The sequence below is a fragment of the Drosophila gunungcola genome, unplaced genomic scaffold, assembly GCF_025200985.1.
Source record: "Drosophila gunungcola strain Sukarami unplaced genomic scaffold, Dgunungcola_SK_2 000203F, whole genome shotgun sequence".
Lineage (NCBI taxonomy): Eukaryota > Metazoa > Arthropoda > Insecta > Diptera > Drosophilidae > Drosophila > Drosophila gunungcola.
Genome location: NW_026453364.1, coordinates 71,384 through 89,142, shown reverse-complemented (window position 1 = coordinate 89,142; position 17,759 = coordinate 71,384). Strand labels below are relative to the sequence as shown.

At 38.2% G+C, this 17,759-nt stretch overlaps 1 pseudogene; it reads right to left on the bottom strand.

The window, feature by feature from the left end:
• Positions 1-16,094: 16,094 nt before the first annotated feature.
• LOC128265984 (zinc finger protein 12-like) lies at positions 16,095-17,510 on the bottom strand (annotated as a pseudogene).
• Positions 17,511-17,759: the final 249 nt, after the last annotated feature.

Sequence of the window (17,759 nt, the reverse complement as noted above, 5' to 3'; positions counted from 1 at the left end):
ATCTGAGTCGTGACGGCTCCTTCGAGACCGGCAATGTGTTTAAATATAAAGCAGTGTCGGTTCGTTGTTCATATAAACATACGAATTTCAAAAATAGATATATTGTATTTAATCTCAAAATAATGTCTTTTATGATGTCTTTTGAAGATAAGTTGTTGTTTTTTAATCGGTCAAGCAATTCGCTCATGAAATAAAGAAAAAAAAAATTGATCGCCAAGCAAGCAATAAACACGAATTTGCATTTTACTGGGTGGGCTTACTATCTATTATTACTAGTTTCTTTTTATTTAACTCCACAAACTATTGCTAAACAGTTCGCTGCCGGGTACTATTCGTTCCTAACCTGTTGTTCGAGGAGAACACATTTAATAATTTCTAGTTTAGTTAATTTGGATCACCGCCATGAATCAATAAACATAATATTAAGTATAACCATTGCATTCCTTTGTAAAGCCTAAGTGCAGGCTGCCTAAATATCGAATGTACCAATTTTAAGGTTTATCAATGGCTCGATGTCGGGTCACACTACGAAAGTACAAAATAAAAACGTGACAACATTACAATTCGACTATGGATTGCTTTTATTAAGAACTTTTGGATTTGTTGCAAAACGCAATGATCCCCAGAGCAGGGTCTGGGAACATTTTGGCGACCGTGACAGGACTCATCTTTAAAGTAAAAATTAATTAAAAATTTGGGATTTTATATCGAACTTTTGTAGTGCTGCCATCCAGTTGCTGAAAAACGAAAATATATATAAATAAATTTTCGAACCATAAGTTTAATATAAAAAAAATTTATTTAATATATTTTTAAACTGGTTACAATATTTTTATTTAGAAGAACACTGACTCTCTTAACTGAACTCGTTTCTTAAATTGAACTTCTTTGACTATCATACCTCGGCCTTGAGCTTAAGAGCTTTCTATGATTCGTTCGCATGTTAATTTTCCATTAAGGGCCCGAAAGTGTGGGAACGAACTGATAATGTAATTTAATTCGTTCTGAATTTTTAGTAGAGGGCTTGGGTACATTTGCAATTAGATATTGGCTGATTGGGGTCTAATGGTGTATGTGTGTGTGGGCGTTTGGACATGTGCATAAGAGTTATGTGGGATTATGGATATGTCACTCCCCCAAACCTTGACTTGGCCTGTCCTTAGGTGGATAGGGTTGGATTTAACATTACATTTTCTTCTATGTTAATTGGATTTAGTAGATCGTTTACAATTTCTGTACTTATTTGTGATTCTTCCTTTGATTTTACATATTTTACAATAAGTTTTCTTGGTATGCTCTTAAATTTATACAATAAGTATAATAAAATGCTTATAATAGTGATTACAAAAGTTGTTAAAGTGATTATTTGGAATACATTATAATATTTTGTGTGTGATTCTATTATTTCTTTTGTTTAAATATAAGATAATGGTGCTAACTTTGTTTCATTATTGTTTACGTAAACGCTCTGTGTGAAATCTAACATTGTATTTGAAATAATGAATTTTAAGAAGGTTATTTCCAACTATTGAATATTCTTAAATCTTTTATTTTTAATAGTCGGGTGATAAGCCTTTATTCTTAATACTCATTTAATGCAAGACACTTTTAATACTAGAGAACCGATTGTGAACTCGATCAATATAAGACTGTCTCTTTATAAATATTTGCAAATTATGTTGAACCAAATATTTTATTGACATGGAATATCCCTAAAACATTATTAAATCAAAATTGTATTACAAAAGAAAGGTTGGCTCAATTTTTGATGTCTTTTTTTATATAAAATCTATTTTAACTGAAACATAGAGTGCAAGTTATATGACACATTACTTAGGGGCCCTTGCCCAATTTATAAACAACTGTGAGCCAAGAGCTTTTTCCATTCTTTAAACAAAGCCTCCAATCGATTCCCACCCAGATCAGTTTCACACTCTCCGCTTCAAATAGATTCTGTAAAAATCCTAGCCGATATTTTAAACACCAGAGCCCCAAAAAGGGAGCCCTAAGTCCGCTAATGCAAGACACTTTTAATACTAGAGAACCGATTGCGAACTCGATCAATATAAGACTGCCTCTTTATAAATATTTGCAAATTATGTTGAACCAAATATTTTATTGACATGGAATATCCCTAAAACATTATTAAATCAAAATTGTATTACAAAAGAAAGGTTGGCGCAATTTTTGATGTCTTTTTTATATAAAATCTATTTTAACTGAAACATAGAGTGCAAGTTATATGACACATTACGTAGGGGCCCTTGCCCAATTTATAAACAACTGTGAGCCAAGAGCTTTTTCCATTCTTTAAACAAAGCCTCCAATCGATTCCCACCCAGATCAGTTTCACACTCTCCGCTTCAAATAGATTCTGTAAACATCCCAGCCGATATTTTAAACACCAGAGCTCCAAAAAGGGAGCCCTAAGTCCGCTAACGTAAACAACGATTTCCGGCAGAATTTCAATTCTGCAAAATTTCAATTTCAAATTTATTTGAAAAATTCCATCATCCTATTTTTCGACTCTCTTGGATGACTCTCTTAATCAGATTTTTGAGATAAATCTCTTAAACCGAGGTTTGATTATTGAATATTGAAACAGAGTCAGGCAGTCCGTTTTTGAATTGACCGGTCGTCAAACAGAATATCGCGAGCAGTGCAAATTAAGTTCGGTATTAATGATAATTGTGTAATCTTGTAAACAAGAATTTAAATAAATCTCAACATAAAGAAGATTGAGGAATTCAAGATGGAAGATGTTGATCCAAACGTAAGGTGCGATACTTCTTATGAAACCATTAAGTTGGTTCGAGAATTTAAAGGCGGAAATAGCAATGGGACAATACAAAAGGGGAAGTGAAAAATACTTTTCGGCACTATCTATTCTTCGAAATGAAATTACAGGCATTGCCAATGATGCTTTAACTTAATGAAAAACATAGAAAGACAGCACTACGAGTGTTTATAACTGGCCTTAACGGCCATATCTCAGATGTAATATTTTCAATGAATCCAACGCAATGGTAAAAGTGCAAGAACTTGATAGCAACAATTTATGGTTCCAATTCGCGAACAATTTTATATCATCACAACGCAAGACTAATGAGTCAAACTTATATGGACAACAAAACTCAAATAATAAACCAAGACAATATAACAATAATAATAATAAACAAATAAATACCAATAACTTAAGGTTTAATCAAGCAAATAATCAAAACAAAAATAATTATAACAATTTCAATCAAAATAGAAATAATACCTGGAATCAGGGAAGATTTAATAATAACCAACAAAATCAGTGGAACTCTTTTAAACCACAACAAAGTAAGCCAGAGCCAGTGGATGTTGATGAATCAATTCCGAGGCCAAATAGACCCCAGAACAGAAATAATCAAGGATATTATAATTATCAAAATAACAACTACGATAAAAAATAATTGAAATCAAACTAAAGAATTCAAAAAAAATATAAGATTGCAAACAGGAACTGTTAACCAACCTGCTAACAAGACTATGAGGTTGAACAACATTGAAGAGGACCATTTTGGCCTACCCTTTATAAGAAGACATGATAATAAAATAAATAAAAAAGTAAAAGTGAATGGATATTTAATTTAATTAATTAATTAAAATTTATCATATGATTACTACTTTCGTTACGCGGTATACTTTTTACAAAATAGATCGGCTAGACTCAGATTTACTTGTTGGCTACAACCTATTGAAAAAAATCGGAGCTGTAATTGATACAGCAATAGGGGTAATAAAGTATAATGGAAATGAGGAAAAATTATTTTAAAAGAAGAAAAGACCATTCCTCCGTTGAAAGAATTCATAATAAAAAATACTTTGATCAAAAACCTCAAATCAGATCCGAATCTGAAGAGGGAAATCAAAGTAAATTTAGTTTGGGTTACATAAATCCTGAACACGCCGTCGTTGAATTATCAGACAAAAATAAAAGTTTGGGATATAAAAATCCTGAACGCGCCGTCGTCGAAATATCCGACAAAAATAAAAGTTTGGTATACAAAAATCCTTAACGCGCCGTCGTAAAAGTATCCGACAACCAAAAAAATTAACAATATACAGAATTCATCCTCATATCAAAGAAATGATTTGGAGGACAAAATATTAAATATTATTAATAAAGAACATTCAAAAATAAATATGCAGATTCCTTTTAGGACTGACATACGCGTTGAAATAAATACCGAAAATGATAGGGCTATTTATAGTAAGCAATACCCTTATGCTTACTATCAGCTTCAGATTTTGTAAATTCTGAAATCGCCAGAATGCTTAAAGAAGAAATTATAAGGCCAAGCAGAAGCCCTTATTAGACGTACCAAAAGAGGGTTTTAACGAAGATGGAACTCCAAAACTTAGACTAGAAATAGACTATAAGAAATTTAACGAAACACCATACCGAATAAATATAAAATGCAGGATCCATCCGTAATTTTGTCAAACCTCAGGAAGGCTAAATACTTTTCCACAATTCATTTGGAATCAGGATTCCACCAAATTCTCATGAATGAAACAGACATTCAAAAAACTTCATTCTCAATAAATAATAGGAAATACGAATTCCTGAGAATGCCATTTGGGTAAACAAACGCCCCTAGAATATTCGAAAGAGCGATAGATGATATTTTGAGAGAACAAGTTGGAAAAACGTGTCATGTCTATATAGATGACATTATTATTTTCTCAAAAACAAATGAACAGCATTATAAAGATTTAATTGTTATAATTAAAATTTTGCTGAACGTAAATATGAAAATTTCGATTGAAAAATAAAAGTTTTTCAAATTTGAAACAAACTTTCTCGGTTACGTTGTTTCTCACAACGTGATCAAAACCGATCCAGAAAAAAATTCCACAATCGTAAAATATCCTATCCCTAAAAATATTCGAGAGCTTAGAAGCTTCCTAATCCTTACAGGACACTATAGAAAATTTATTCATAATTCTGCCAAAATTGCTAAACCGTTAACGAATTATTTAGAAGGCCAATGGCAAAGTATCAAAAAAGGCATCCCGTAAAACTTCTATACAGTTGGATGAACCAGCTGTAAGAGCTTTCAACGAGCTCAAAAATAACTTAATCGCACAAGTAGAGTTAGTTCAACCCGAATAAAAAAAAAAATTTACTTTAACAACCGATGCGTCAGATTTGGCTATTAGAGCGGTCATTTTTCAGGAAGGAAAACCAATTACTTTTATATCAAAAACTCTCACAAAGACTGAACAATTATATGCTACTTATAAGAAGGAACTTTTACCTATAGCTTAAGCTTATAAAAATTTACGAAACTAGTTATATTGGGTTAACAACATTGAAATTTACACTGATCATCAACCTCTTTCATTTTCAATTTCTCAAAAGAACCCGAATATCGAAATGAAAAGATGATATTCTTTCATTGAAAGTTATTCTCCAAAAATTATTTATAAGCCAGGAGAAACAAATGTTGTTGCAGATGCATTATCTAGGATACAAATTAATAACTTAACAGAAAGTATCGAGTCCGTCTCAGATCAAAACACTCAGCATTCAGCAGAGAGTAGTTTTGAGAATGTTATACAAGAAACCCGAACACCTTTAAACCAGTTTAAGCAACAATTGCTAATAGCAACGGGGAGGTATACAATACATGAGTTGATTAATGTGTTCGGAAATACTAGACTTATAATAAGTATGTCACTCCGGAAAATTTAATAACTATCTTAAAGGAATACATTCTACCTAATATATCAATCGGAATTCATTGTAGCTTAGAAGACCTTTATATAATTCAAAACCCACTTAGGGATAATTTTATAAATAATTATATTTTGAATCCGAATTGACCGGTCGTCAAACAGGATATCGCGAGCAGTGTAAACTAAGTTTGGTATTAATGACAATTGTGTAAACTAGTGAATAAGAAACTGAAAATAAAAAATACATTTTTCATAAAAATTTACTAAAGGACTATTTAATTTTCACGCTGAAAATTTTACTCGTAGTACCACAATGCATTACTGCAGGATCCCTGGCATAAAAGACCTCCCACATATACGGGAATTCTTGCCCTTTTTTGAAACTGTGGTGGTCTCCATTGCAAACTGGTCATAACAACGCAATCAGCTTCTCTTCCTTGTCGTCCAAGTAGGCAAATGCCTTGGTGGCATTATGGATGTCCTGCTGAGCATTAAAGAGTTGAGTAAACTCACTCATATTCATTATTTTTAATTATTTTCTTTTGGATTGGCCAAAATTTAAAAGTAAACAAACCCAGATCACTTACATGTCGGAATAGCATTAGCTAAATGCTATTTTTTGTCATCGGGCAAGATTCCTTCGTCTGTGCATTTATGTCCTAGACAAGTTATTTCATGCATTAACAATTTTTCGTGATGTAGCTTTCGGTTGTGTTGCCTACATTTCTCAAAAACATCAGTTAAGTATTGGAGCAAATGTTTCTCGGAACAGCCAATGGCTATTAAGTGACCCATATAAAGGAATGCTTGCAAAGGTTCTAGTCCAGAAAAAGCTATGGTCATCATTCTCTGGTAATGGTAATCGCGTGAAGCGATATGAAAAGGACGTTATATCTCGTGAACTTTTTTCGAGTTCAATTTGATGAAAACCTGACATTAAATCAAGGCATGAAAAATATTTAGCTCTTCCAGTTGATCTACTCTAGGTAGTGGAAATTGGTTAGGCTGTTATAAGTTGATACAGAGGGTTCCACTCTTTTTTACAATAAGTTTTCTTGGTATGCTCTTAAATTTATACAATAAGTACAATAAAATGCTTATAATAATGATTACAAAAGTTGTTGAAGTGATTATTTGGAATACATTATATTTTGTGTGTGCTTCTATTATTTTTTTTTGAATATATGATAATGGTTCTAACTTTGTTTCATTATTATTTACGTAAACGCTCTGTGTGTAATCTAACATTGTATTTGAAATATTGAATTCATATAATTGTACTGAACAATTTAGGATTTTAAGAAGGTTTTTTCCAACTATTGAATTTTCTTTTGTAATACAATTTTGATTTAATAATGTTTAGGGATATTAAGATCAGGGTATTGAAAAAAATTATAAATTATAATTATTTGCGTTCAGTATTTTCTCGCTTTATTATTCCATTTACACATTCGTCAAATACAAATATTTGTCGAATATATTTATATTAAAATAATATTATTTTCATCGGAATAAGCAAGAATTTCAAAAGCGGGAAATTTAACTAATTGTGAAGGAATATGGGAGAGAATCCAAATTTCATTCGTTTCTGTTTTAAGCAAAGGTTTTGATTTTCAACAATTTCTTAGGATTTACGTTCTAAATAATCATGTTTTAATAATTTTGGATTGAATACACCTAATCTTGTCAGCTGCATTCCTAATTCAATATATTCTACATATTCTGTAAAGTGTTGTAATTTAAGTATTAAAACGCTGGCTTGTTGTTCCCGTTCTCCGCCTGATTTTATATAATTAATTGATTACTTCATTATTTATGACATCGATAACCAAATTTAAATCGGTGTTCAGAACACTTATGTCTACTAAATTATTAATTTTTTCTTCCATCTCATCTTTATCATCTTGGTCTAATGTTCCGAATAGGTATTTATAAACTGATCCTATAATATTGAATAAACCTCTCTAACTGCGTTTTGCTAAAGTAATTCCATTGATTTCTCTTTTAAGTTTTTCTACAAGATATCGGATTTGTATTATGTCACGAAATTCATTAGCTTCTTTCAAAAGACTTTCGAAGGTTTGTTTAGTTTTTGTTATGTGTACACTTAAATGATGATATTAATAATTAATCGGGATATCTATTGATCCTGTTTGAAATATAAGATATCCATTTTGGGCCTTAACTTGATTTATTTCGATGCTCTGACCGATCTTTACCTGAATTATAACTGTTAATGCTTTGCTCTCACCGATTGTTACTGGAGTTATAGTTGTTAATGCTATGGAGAAAATCATTGTTTTCATTGAGTTGTATTTGAGTCCGTTAATTTTCTTCTGCTTGCCTGGAATTATCATCATATGTACTTTTATTAATTTTCTTCTTCTTTTTGAATTTCGATTTATAATGAATAATCTTTCTTCCCCTATTTGTTTCTTCAAAAAGTTAAAGTAATTCCATTGATTTCTCTTTTAAGTTTTTCCACAAGATATCGGATTTGTATTATGTCACGAAATTCATTAGCTTCTTTCAAAAGACTTTCGAAGGTTTGTTTAGTTTTTGTTATGTGTACACTTAAATTAAATGATATTGATAACTAATCGGGATATCTATTCATCCTGTTTGAAATATAAGATATCCGTTTTGGGCCTTAATTTGATTTATTTCGGTGCTCTGACCGATCTTTACTGGAATTATAACTGTTAATGCTATGCTCTCACCGATTGTTACTGGAGTTATAGTTGTTAATGCTATGGATTAAATCATTGTTTTCATTGAGTTGTATTTGAGTCCGTTCATTTTCTTCTGCTTGGACTTATCATCATATGTACTTTTATTAAGTTTCTTCTTCTTTTTGAATTTGTTTCTTCAAAAAGTTTTTCGTCTTATCTTCTTGAGCACTGTGGGCTGTTGCATTTGTGCTACTGGCTATTTCTTCTGGTGTATTTTCCTCAATATCATTTGTGCACATATTTTCTTCTATTTTGGTCCTGGATAATGCGTCCGCTACGTAATTTTCTTTTCTTGGCAGATATTTAATCTGATAATCAAATTCGTTTAATTTTATTTTCCATCGTTGTAGTTTCATTCTTGATTCTTTAATGTTATTCAACCAAACTAAAGGGGTATGATCGCATAATATTTCAAATGACCTACCGAATAAATATGATCTAAAATATTTGATGGCCCATACGATTGCTAAAAGTTCTTTGTCAATAGTCGCGTAATTTATATGGAGTTAACAACATTGAAATTTACACAGATCATCAACATCTTTCATTTTCAATTTCTCAAAAGAACCCGAATATCGAAATGAAAAGAATGCGGCAATGGCTATTACATAATCTTGTTTTGTGACGAGAATAATCAGCAAAATTTTTTATAAACCGTCATTATCTTGCGCTTTCCGCATCATGAACAATTACCTATTTTTTGTCATCATTATTGTATAATAATGATTACAAAAGTTATTAAAGTGATTATTTGGAATACATTATAATATTTTGTGTGTGCTTCTATTATTATTTTTTTTTTAATATTAGATAATGGTTCTAACTTTGTTTCATTATTATTTACGTAAACGCTCTTTGTGTAATCTAACATTGTATTTGAAATAGTGAATTCATATAATTGTAATTTAGGGATATTCCATGTCAATAAAATATTTGGTTCAACATAACTAAGTTGCAAATTTGTATAAAGAGGCAGTCTTATATTGATCGAGTCCACAATCTGTTCTCTTACAATACTAAAAAATTAAAGATTATAATTTAAGATCAGGGTATTGAAAAAAATTATAAATTATAATTATTTGCGTTCAGTATTTCCATTTATACATTCGTCAAATACAAATATTTGTCGAATATATTTATGTAGGGTATTACAAATTAGTTATTATTATTATTTATTCCGGGTAAAGTTTACAAGAGTTTATTTAATTAAAACTGAACAAATTAAGTTTCACGACTTTCGCACTTTATGGAGACCATGATTTTCTTGGCACATCTTGCTCAACATGGGTATGACAATTTTGTGGATTCTTTCCACTTGACCGTTACCTCTAGGCATGCCGGTGGTGATGTGAAGTAGTTGAATTCCTTCGCGGCTGCAGTACTTTTTAAACAGTCCAGAAGTGAATGCAGTTCCCTTGTCAGTAACAATTGGGCGAGGATTGCCGAAGACTGCTGCTTGCTTATCAAGCTTTTCCAAAACTTCTTCTGATCCCGTCGATTTTGTTGGATAAAGCCAAACAAATTTGGAAAATCCATCAACGACCGCCAAAATATGATTATATTTCTTCTTTGTATCAGTTAAAGGTCCAACGTGGTTCTTGAGCCTTGTCAATGGGATTGAGCAATCCCTCTTTTTTTCCTCGCTTGGATTCAATGATCAGACATTCGACGCATCCTTTGACTACTCTTTCGACTTTTGGCTGGATTCCAGAGATCAAATAACTCTTTTCTAAAATATCACGAGTCTTTTTGATACCGAAGTGTCCCTCCTTATGTGCAATGCTTATGATTTCCTCTTCCATTGAGTCAGGAACAACCAGTAATTCGTTTACTGTGTCTTTGTAAAGAATATTATTCTTTAAAAAGAAGTCTTTATATATGTCATTGCTGCTCAATACGGATCTAAAAGCTCTAATCCAGTTGTCGTTGTTTTGTGCCTTTAACAATCGTGACTTTGTGGAGTCTGTGATTAAAAAACATGACAATCCACGTGCCTCATTTTGGTTCCAGCTCTGTGCTCCACTTTGAACTCTAATTCTTGCAATGACTTGGCCCATCTTGCAACTCGCGGTTAGAGGTCGTCTTTTTTAATCGTCATTGCAAAATCGTTGCAATCGGTGATCACTGTAAATCGTTTTCCGAGCAGGTAGATTCTCCACTTTTTCAGCGCGTTTACAATCGCTAAAACCTCAAGCTCGTACGAACTGTACTATTCCTCAGAAGCATTCGTCTTTCGACTCATGAATTCTATTGGGTGAAACTGTTGATCCTCTGAGTCCTTTTGCATTTAAACGCCGCCAAAGCCATACTTACTTGCATCTGTATGCTCTTCGGTTTCTGCTAGCGGATCGAACAGTTTGAGTACTGGTGCTGATATTAGCAGGAAAGGAAGGAAACTAAGCCTTCTTCAGTCAACGTTAAATTCCTGTCGTTTTTATACCCTTGCAGGGGGTATTATAATTTCAGTCAGAAGTTTGCAACGCAGTGAAGGAGACATTTCCGACCCTATAAAGTATATATATTCTTGATCAGCATCACTAGTAGAGTCGATCTAGCCATGTCCGTCTGTCCGTCCGTCTGTCCGTCCGTCTGTCCGTCCGTCTGTCCGTCCGTTTATATGCAAACTAGTCTCTCAGTTTTTAAGCTATCTCCATGAAACTTTCCCAAAAGTGGTCTTTCTATTGCCGGTAGTATATAAGTCGGAACGAGCCGGATTCGGACGACTATAGCATATAGCTCCCATAGGAACAATCGGAAAAATTAATGAAAAAAAATTATAACTTTGCTGTTTTTTAATTTTTTTTTTAGTTCTTCGACATTTAGTAATGTTTTAATATTTTAGAATTATGGTTTAAATTTGATCAAAATCCGACGACTATAGCATATAGCTCCCATAGGAACAATCGGAAAAATAAATGAAAAAAAATTATAACTTTTCTGTTTTTTAATTTTTTTTTTAGTTTTTCGACATATAGTAATGGATAAATATTTCAGAATTACGGTTAAAATTTCATCAAAATAGGACGACTATATCATATAGCTCCCATAGAAATAATAAAATTATATAAAATAACTACCTAATAATTGAGCTGCAAATCATCATTGCTTCAATGTTTTTAGACATATACGCAAGTAAATCATAATTTTAATGTTTTCAAAAATATTTAATTCTTGCAATAGCTGCAAGGGTATATAAACTTCGGCTTGCCGAAGTTTGCTTCCTTTCTTGTTTCTACTATTTTTCTCTCGCAGCAAGTCGCTCAATGGTTTTGCTGCTAAGGCATAATCCTTTATAAATCGGCGCATGTAAGACGTCAGACCCAAGTAACGCTGCAAAGCTTGTCTGCTTTGAGGAATTCGAAAATTGACGACCGCTTTTATTTTCTCGTTAGTTGGTGCTATGGTTCCGTTCTCAATAGTGTAACCTAGAAAATTGATCTTGCTGTTCAAAATTTGCGCTTTTTCCCATTTGATGCGTAATCCAGCTTTTGAAGCTACTTTCAAAACTTTTTCCAACGCCAGCAGACCCTCGTTTTCGTCCTTACTTGTCACGATTATGTCGTCCATGTATACTACTATAGATTGACTTTGTATGAGATCCCTCACTGTAGCTGTTTGGTATCGGCAGAATACAGCAGGAGAGTTTGAGATACCAAACGGTACATGCGTGAATTCGTACTGCCCGTTATGCGTCACGACTGTAAACTTCCTGGATTGTTCGTCAATCGGTACATGAAAGAATCCGTTCATCATGTCGAGAGTAGTAAATATTTTTGATCCTTGCAACCTGTCGAGAACGTCGTCAATTAAACTCATCGGAAAATTGTCTTTCTTGATTTTTTGATTTAGTCGTCGGTAATCACAGCAAAATCTTCTGGATCCGTCCTTTTTTGCAACTAGTACAACTGGAGATGCATACTCTGAGGAGCTGGGCACAACAATTCCTTCTGCCAGCCATTCCTGCACTTGCTTCTCAATAAAGCACTTGTTCTCATACGATGTGCGTCTTGGGCGCTGATAAACTGGATTGACATCTTCCAAAACAATTTTCATGCTCACAGGTGAATCAATTGATTTTACCGGCTTATATCCTGTAACAAACTGCTCTACCTTTAGTTTTTGACTCTTATCCAGGTGAGACAAGTTAACTTTGTCTAATACAGAAGTTTCCTCGACGATCTCAGTGACACACATACCTTTAAATGTAGATGCGAACTCTCTCTCTTTCGATATAAATTTGACTCCATTTGAGGTGAACATAAGGTCGACGGATTGCAGAACATCGTTTCCTACAATCGTAGCATACTCCAGTTCATGCTGTTTGGATACATGAAAAGTCACCGAAAAGCATACATCGTCTGATTCGAGATCGACGTCGAAAGATTCTATTGTTACCAACTCGCCCTTGCCAATACGTCTCAGGGGTTTAATTACAGGTTTAAGCTTCAGACCGACAAAACTTCTAAAATGTCCTCTCTCATTAAGCACAAATCGCATCCTGAATCAATCATGGCTACAAATGTCACGTCCTTTACTTTCAGCATTTTGTAAATTAAGCCTTTCGCAGATTTAACTTCTAGCACATTAGCCACATTAGCCGGCTCATGCTTAACGCAAGCTTTTGATTTATTCTCTTGACATTGTTTCGAGATGTGTCCTTTCTGGTTGCAGTTGTAACAAACTACTTCACCCTTGCAGTCTTTTGCAATGTGGCCCTCGCTGTTGCATTTAAAACATTTTCTTTGAATATTACACTGAGTCTGCTTATTTGCCGCTTCCTTGCTAACATTTTCTTTTATATTTCCCTTACCCTTCATCTTCTCGTAAATATATATTTCGTCTTTCAGTTCCCTAATGGATTTTGCGCGATGCAGCCCTGCCTTGTTTACTTTGCTATCTGGTATACCATCTACGAAGTATGAAACCAAACTTTCCTCATCGAGCTTAATCGGCTTGCTTATCTCCATATGACTGTAAAGATATTCAATGCATGTTTCTTTTTGCTGCTTCTGCCTCTGCCGCAATATCTTATGAATCTCCGCCGAACATAATTTTTTCCCAAATTCTTCCTTCAATGCTTCTTTTAGCTCGTTCCAACCCCTAACACCGCTTATGTTTCTGATGTAAAGCTTGGCTGCTCCAATCAGAAGCTTTTTGGCATAAATAAACTTCTGCAAACTATCCCAGCCTACCGTAATAACCACATCATCGAATTCGGTGATTGACGTCCTCTTGTTCGGAGCCCGAAAACGAAGACACACTGTCCTGAATATCGCGTAAAGTAAATCTTGAGCTACTTGGTGGAATCGCTTCTTGGTAATTAGATGAACCACTGACGCTTACAGCATCCTCATCTGCATCGCCGCCCACATCCACCCCAAAATGATCAAGCAAGCGATCCTGCAAAGCACTCTGTGAGGAGTTGAATAACTCCCCACAAGTTAAGAAGCAAGCAGGGTAAGCGCATGCAAGCAGTGGCCTACCAGTTACCAGTTTCGCGGCGAATTCGCCCGTAGTAACGGTAGTGCGGCGAGAGAGAGTGGTGCACTGAGCACCAGACAAGAACAAGGAGAGTCCGAGAGGGACAGCAATACAAGAGAGCGGCGAAGGGCCGTGGGCAGAAGGAAGTAACGGGACGGCACCGGACTTTGGACCCTGATATTGGTGCCGTGCGCAGAGGGCGAAAGGTCGAACGGTAAAACCGTGGACTTTGGACCAGGAGGCAAGGAGACGCCGATAACTAGCGGTAAATGGAGGCCTATATAAACCGCCCGAGCGCAGGAATCTGGGCAGTCGATTCTACAAAGTCAACAAGTAACAGTCATCAAGTGAACAAGTAACCAGTGAAACATCGTGAAGGAGCAAGTAAAGCCGTGTGGAGTCATCAAGGCAACAAGATCGCTACGTCGAGACGTTCGGGACTTAGAGCTAAAGTCTCCGAATTGAGACACAGGTAGCTGAGGTCCTTACGGCATCAAACGGCTAAGTCCAGGCGTTTTGTTACAACTTCTGTCGCGATTTGAGCTGGGCATCCCACCCGGCGTGTCCGACAAAGTGAACAAATAGAGTCCTTCGACGAAGAACCGTGGGCTCAGATGCAAAGTGTCCAGAACTAGCTACCTGCCTACAAGGACTGCATTGGCGAACTCCGGCGTATGCCTGATCGTCCTGCAGGAGCTGTACAAGGTCCTGGTGCGACTAGCCCGGAAGGACGCGCGTTTGCTCAGCTGGTGTCTCGAAAGGCGTATGCGTTGAGAGCACAGCGGTCCACCGCTAGAGTCCCAGAACGGCAGCTTACCGAGTCGCCAACAAGGAGGGGAGCCTGCCTACAAGGACTGCATTGGCGAACTCCGGCGTATGCCTGATCGTCCTGCAGGAACTGTACAAGGTCCTGCTGCGAATAGCCCGGAAGGACGCGCGTTTGTTCAGCTGGTGTCTCGAAAGGCGTATGCGTTGAGAGCACAGCGGTCCACCGCTAGAGTCCCAGAACGGCAGCTTACCTAGTCGTCAACAAGGAGCGGAGCTGGTAGAGATAGCTGGAGGCAGAACAAGGACAACGAGGACCCCAGGACGACGAAAACGAGCGTCGAGCGAGCAGCCTATACTTCGGATTCTTAAGCCTGCGGCAGAGAGGGTAGGGTGGAAGCGTTCGTCTAGAACCTGGCGTTTGACCCAGGGACTGCGTTGGAAACTGAACCGTCAGGTAGAAACTGAGCCGACGTCCAGTGCGACCGGCCGGGACAGAGCAAGGAACAGGAGGCTGCGGCTGCAAAAGGCGTACGCCTTGAGAGCACAGGGCCTGTTCACCCTAGTCTGGGAACGGTGACGCATCCCTAGTCCCTGTAAACCCGCCGAGCCAAGGGTGGCAGAAGGCATCGCAAGCGAAACCGGCGGGGAAGACACCACTTCGCAGCCGGCACGATCCAGCGAGGCGTTCAACGAGGGAAGGAGACGACGGCAGGACGTAATTCTACATAACCATTACACCACCCCGGCCGAGGGTCAAGTCGGCGAATAAAAGAGCACTGCATACTCCCAATCTTTCTGTGTGTTTTTACTGGTCAAAAGGGCGGTCACGTATATATAAATTTGATGGGACAAACACTTACATCTTCTGAGCTAGCCGCACGACATTCGTAGCGAGCAGATAATAAAGAAAATCAGTTCGTTACATCTGGCGCCCAACGTGGGGCTCTATCATTAGTCGTAATTAAAAGTAAGTAATATATATCTATACATTGGCCAGGCTCGCCATCCGTGTGTGTCCAACATCGTTCCTCCAATTAGCTCTCATATTTTAAAGCCAATATAGGTAAAAAAACAAAAAAAAAAACGCTCTCCTTTGGAATTGGTTGGAAGATGACGTTGAGGCCCCAATAAAAGCGTTTGTGTGTGTGTGGTGTTGTGTGGTGTTGTGTGTTGTTTTGTGTGTGAATAGATGGCCAGCAGCTGCTCCTTCCTGTCATGATTTAAGTGGTCTTGGCTGGCTAATCTTGATTTTGAGCGATCATCATCCGATGCTCCTCCTGCTTCTGATCGTACATCTGTTCTTGCTCCTGCTTCTGGTTAATAACAACATAACGCACTGGCGGCGGCGACTCCCGCTCCTCCTGCTTATCCTAATCCGCTGTCGCGTTGCGGCCGCCTCTACTTCATGTCGCGATGCCGCTTGATGCTGCCATCGCAGGTGGGCAAATGCCGCTGCAGGAAGCCCTCGAAGACGAACTTCCTGCCGCAGCGCTCGCAGCTGAACTCGCGCTTCTCCTCCACCTACTGCTTGTGCTGACGCAGTGCCTCCGCATTGGAGTACTTGTCGCGGAAGGCATCGCAGGCGTAGCGGCGCTTCACCTGGCCCACATCGAAGACCACCGTGAAGTTTTGGTGCAGAACGCGCACTGGAACTCCTTGACCACCACCTTCTTGCCGCCGTGTTGGGCGGCCAAGGCAACCGCCTCGGCCTTCAGCTTGTCCTGATGCTTGTGCGACTCCACTTGCGATAGCAGCGAGTGCAGCGGAACGGCTGCTCGCCCGTGTGCCGCATGATGTGCTCCTTGAGGTAGGCCACCGAGTTGAAGACTTTGCTGCACACCTTGCACTTGCGATCCTCGGCGAAGACCTCGTTCCTTTGGCGCAGGCAGGCGCGCATGTGGAGCTTCATGGAGCCGGCGGCACTGTAGCAGTTGCCGCAATTGTGGCAATAGAACGTCTTGTTGCGGGCATGCGGATCCTGTTCGGCCTGGTCGATGGTGCTCTCGAAGACAATGGAGCCCACGTCGTCGTCGTCCTCGTCCACCTCGCCCTCCTCCTGCTCCACGGTCACGATCTCATCATCCTCGTGGTCGTGCTCCAGTTCCTCGCCCTCCTCCAGTTCCTCCTCCTCCTCGGGCTCCTCCTCGTCCTCCTCGTGCTGGCCATGGATATTGGGCACTATGTGGAGGATGGTGTGAGTGCCGTCGCCCTGATCGATGGTCTCCACCTCCTCGACGGTGCTGTTCTCCACCAGCTGCTGCAGGGTCACCGCATGGCCATTCTCGTCGATGATCACCTCCTGGGCATTGGCCAGAGCCTCATGCTCCCGATCGCTGACCGTCACCACCGCCGTCTCAGTGTCATCGTCCTCGGTGGTGGTGTAGGCATACGTGTACTGCGTCTCCTGGCCGTCGTCCTCGTGCTCGTGCTCCTGTTCCTCGGGCTCCTCCTCCTCGACATTGGGATCGTGTTGGATTAGCACGGGCACGAATTCCTCCTTGACCGTGGAGTACTTGACACGCTTGGCGTTCATTTTGCTGGCGATTGTGGGGCTGTAAGGCGGATTGGGTAAGTAGGTCCTTGTTTACTGGTCCTGGTTTCCGGCTGATTTGACAGGCTTGATTTTTTTTTCGTCCGACTGACAGCTCCTCTTTCCCACTCCCGTTCCCGTTCCCACTCTCCGCTCCTCTACCCCTTCCACACGCTCTCTCTGCCTCTGTCGCTACGCTGGAATCCGATTCGGAATCGCAATCGCAATCTTGTGCCCTGACCAGCTGGAGTGCAATCCTCTCCTGCTTTTTTGGCGGCCTTTCGCTCTGCGTTTTTTTCGTCACGATTTTACTTTTACAAGGATACACAAAAAGAACGAACCGTCCACGTCAGTGATCTTAAGCAACAAACACAAGAACTCGGTACAGACAAGCAAGGACAACACGAGCATGCAACGACAAAAGGTGCGGACTATAGCGTCGGGCATAAGCCAGAGTCTATATAGACCGCAGGGTAGCACAAGCATGCAACGACAAAAAGCACAGCCTATAGCGTCAGGCATAAGCCAGAGTC